The sequence below is a fragment of the Vicia villosa genome, linkage group LG4 (genome assembly GCF_029867415.1).
Source record: "Vicia villosa cultivar HV-30 ecotype Madison, WI linkage group LG4, Vvil1.0, whole genome shotgun sequence".
NCBI classification, from domain to species: domain Eukaryota; kingdom Viridiplantae; phylum Streptophyta; class Magnoliopsida; order Fabales; family Fabaceae; genus Vicia; species Vicia villosa.
The window spans coordinates 164,463,659-164,468,292 of record NC_081183.1 but is presented as its reverse complement, the minus strand read 5'-3'; positions in this window follow the sequence as shown (position 1 = coordinate 164,468,292).

Here is a 4,634-nt window from a genome sequence, read left to right as displayed (position 1 = left end):
ACCACAAAACAATGGAGGCTTGTTGTTAGAACCACCATCTTTGAAAACCGGTCTTTGATTTGCGGAAGCCATTCTGGATCTTTAGGAACAAGTTACCTATAACTTGCTCTAATACCAAATGTAAGTATAAGAGTGCACCTAAGAGGGGGGGTGAATTAGGTTTTCAAAAATTTAATCGGTTTTATGAGAATATTTCTAATACTTTTTGGTTAAGTGTTTGAAGGTTTTTGTAAGGTTCTTTTCTTTTCTTTGGTAATGGTGATAAAAGCGATAAAGTGCGGAAAAGTAAAGGACGCAACGATATATACTGGTTCCCCTCACAATCCGAGAGTACTCCAGTCCCCTTTCAAACACGAAAGAGATTTCACTATAGTTAGAAATATTGTACAATCCTATACCAACTATCTAACCTATAGGGTGATCAAAGGTTCTTAACACCTTTAAGATCAAATCAATACTAATGTGAATGAAGAACAATCCTCTTCAAGCACAACACTTACTTCCAACAATCCTGGATAGTAAGGAGATAATTTTCTTTGAACTTTTACAAGAGATTTAGATGAAGTTTGTATAGCACTATCAATCTTGGATTGATCTTCTTCTTCAAATAAACAATTCTAACAATGAATATAAATGTTCACAATGTATGCATGAAACTTTGAATAGATTTCTCAATGAAAATGTGTATGGAAAGTTTCACTTGAAAATGAGAATTTATGAACACTTGAGAATATTGAAAGATGAAGAATATGGTTTATGAATTGTTAATGAAGAAGGTGAATAATGATTTTGAAATGTGTAGTATTTATAATGTGTCAAACACCTCTTTGAATGGTTATTTTTTCATGAAACAATGCAATGATCAAGTGGTAAGAAAATGGATTCGTTTGAATAAGATCATGCAATGAAAAAACACACTGGTTCAGTAGGAACCGGTTCCTGCCTGGGACAACCCGGTTCCTGCTGGACGTTACAGCAGAAAATTTTGAATTTTGAACGTGGGAACCGGTTCCTGCCTAGGGACAACCCGGTTCCCCATAGTAAACCACAGAATGCTGAAATTTGAAAAAGCTGGGAACCGGTTCCCCCATAGGGACAACCCGGTTCCTAAAACCTTTATTTTGAATTTTAACTATGAAAAAGGTTTTAAATGAACTTTTGAGGGATGACACTTTGTAGTATGATTATGATATGCATGAAAATATATTTGTGAACAATTATATGTCAAAGTGAGTATTGTTTATACCTTTGACATTTTGAGCTTGATTCTTGAATCTTTATTATTTCTTCAAGACTTTGAAATTGTGTGTTCTTTGCTTAAGACTTGAGATTCTTTTTGCACATCCTTTATGAAAGCTTGATGTCCATATTGTCTTCATCAAAACAAACTATGCTTGAGATGCTTTGCAATTACACCCCCTAATTCGAGGGCTACGATTCCATCGGTGATAGTTTCGTGGCCTGAAAGTTCCTGGTTTATGAAATACGAAGCTTCTAACATCAACTCAGTAAAAAATGGTGGAACTTGTTTCAGGCGTCTAACCCTACATGTTCCACGTTAGACCTGCTCTATTTTACCTCATGAACACATTAAAATGGTTAGTTCTTATTAAAACTAAGTATACATATGAAAACGAAAATTAAATATGTATGAACATGAAGAACCATATATATGCGTTCAGGGTACTGTAGGGGTTAGTGAAGGTCTCAATCTTACTCTATATGATCCTAGAAGATGATTTGAATGATTGTTTTTTATTGATGTAAGCTAGAAATTACAAAACGAAAATTACAAAGTTTTTGATATTTTTGGGTTTTTGAAGGTGTTTTCTGGGCTATGCTTTTGTGTCTCTCGTCTTACTGAAGTATCCTAAGCATTATATAAGCAAGATTGGTGCTGCAAACTTAAGCTAAGAAGCTTTGATTGCTTTTGAACTATTGGTATTTTTAATATTAAAAAGTTTGAATTTCTTGACCATGGCTTGATTTTCTTCATCCCTCTTGCTCTAGGACTGCCATGTACTTCTATGCTGCAGAGTTTGGATCAATTCTAATGGCTCATGCTAAGGACAAAAGCCTTGAATCATTATCTTTCACCATTTCTCTTTTAATTTAACTTTAAATGGAATAAAATTAAATTAAAAAAGAAACAAAAATGCCATGGGCCTCAAGTTGGTCGTGGGAGCCCTTTAGTATCATTAGAAACATGTTTGGATCATGAATACTTGGCCTCTTTTGGAAAAAAAACATTTTTTATCAATGTTGGTTTCATGCATTTTCCCAAAAAATAGCCAACTTCAACAAGGCATATCTCCCTCAATTTTTATCATTTGAAGGAGTTCTTATACTTTTTAGAAACCTCAAGATGTCCTCTACAAGCTACTTTGGAAACTTTTTTGCATTTGGAGAAGTTATCTTGATGTTATGGCCTTTGACAAAAAACCACTTTTTGACTTTGAAAATGACCTGTAATTTCCTGGCTCATATTTTTCAAATGGTGAATCCAATGACCATGGGATCAATTGCATTTGAAAGATAATTGAATTTCCTTCAAAATAAGCTTTGGTTGGGATTTTTTGAATGAATGAGGAGAGAGTTATGGCCGGTCAAAGTTCAGTTGACTTTTTAGGATAAAACCCTAATTTTGAAACTTAGGGTTTTGTTGATTTCTGATCTTTTCTTGATGAATTATGATCAACCATTGATCAAATGATGAATCTTTTGACAAAATATGGATGTTGATAAAAAATTTCATTTTTGATTGTCTGTTGACTTTTCGGTCAAACCGAGCGAATTGAAGTTTGAAAATTTGTCTGGGGGTACTTTGAGACATATGGAGATCCATGAAATTCATTGGAGGTCTCAAAAAACTTGTTCTCCTGAAAAAAACAAAAACCCTAATTAGGGACTGTTTGTGTAGGAGACAATTAAGCGTACGTGATTTTTGTGCAGTGTTGAGTCTCTGTTGATCATGTGTTTATCAGAAGACTTCTAGAACAAAAATATTGATTTTTGAAATGCAAAAGATTGATTTGAATGATTGTACAAACACGGAGAATTTTGCTGTCAGCGGGTTTGACTGTTAACTGGCTGTCCGGGCATTATCGTAACAGTTAAAATGAAAGCTTAACAGTTAAAGTTAATTTTACTTTTTGTTTTTTTTTTGTTGTGTTAATGGTGAAAATTTATTTACATGAGTTGTTAGAAAAACACAAACATAATAAATAAATAAAATATACCGTACACGAACGAAATTACCGATAATAATCTTGAAAAATATTTAAAGCACAGAAAAATAAATATTTAACTAGCAATAAACACGCATAATATTATCTTGATAATCAAACTACAGTACGATAGATTAGTACGACATTTAATACTGACAGTACAAATATTACATAATATCATGAACAGTACGACAAATATAATGAACGATACATTATTTGAAAGCGAAAGATACGACAAACTTTAAAAATGAAGATTAAAAACCCATGCTATAAATAACAACATATAGATGAACAGTAGTGTAAGCAACCCAGGTCCGCATTTTTCAGGACTATGCAGACAGAAAAAGGACATGATCACCACCAAAACATTGATGACCATAAGAAAAAACGTATCCATCCACTTTGCGATTTTTGCCGGGGAAGAAGAGAAAATAATTATGAGATAGAGACGTTGGGGAATGAAGTGATACCGTACAAAAAAGGAAAATTTGAGTGGTAGTAGGATTTGAAAGAAAGTGTATGGTAGGGTTTGAAAAGAGAGATGTATGGAATAAAGTTAGGATTTGATTTGAAACAAAGAGATTTGAAAAGAAAGGAAAAGATTTGAAAATAAAGGAAAAGATTTTGAAAATAATAATATAGTACAAAAATTAGTGGGAAACAAAAAATAATAATAATTTAATTGTTATCAGTACAGTCTGAACTCCCGGACTCAGCGCGTGCAAAAAATTTATTCTGTACCAATGACGTCAGTACTATTTAGTGCAAATAAAACTCAAATAATCAGTGTGTGTGAAGTGATAAACAGTACTTGGCGTTTGTGTAAGAATAAATTCAACAGCGAACCAAAATACCGTATAAGATATATTCTATAAATCGAGTATTCATAAAATCAGGATATTTATGAAATAAAATCCAAGATTATATGAAACTCCCAATTTTTAGAAAGAAGTCTGTTGCCTTCTTTTTGAAAAAGATGCGGGCAAATTTTGGGGTATAACAGTTGCCCCTATTCAATCTTCTTAAACCTGAAGAGACCGATTGGAATCTGAAGGTAGAAATGATTGAATATTTAGATACCTTGAAATTTGCACTTACCTCCGCCAGAAGTGATGCTGGAATTTGCACTTACCTTGAAATGATTGAATATTTAGACAGTTAAGCGTACGTGATTTTTGTGCAGTGTTGAGTCTCTGTTGATCATGTGATTATCAGAAGACTTCTAGAACAAAAATCTTGAAATTTTGAAATGCAAAAGATTGATTTGAATGATTGTACAAACACGGAAAATTTTGCTGTCAGCGGGTTTGACTGTTAACTGGCTGTCCGGGCATTATCGTAACAGTTAAAATGAAAGCTTAACAGTTAAAGTTAATTTTACTTTTTGTTTTTTTTTTGTTGTGTTAA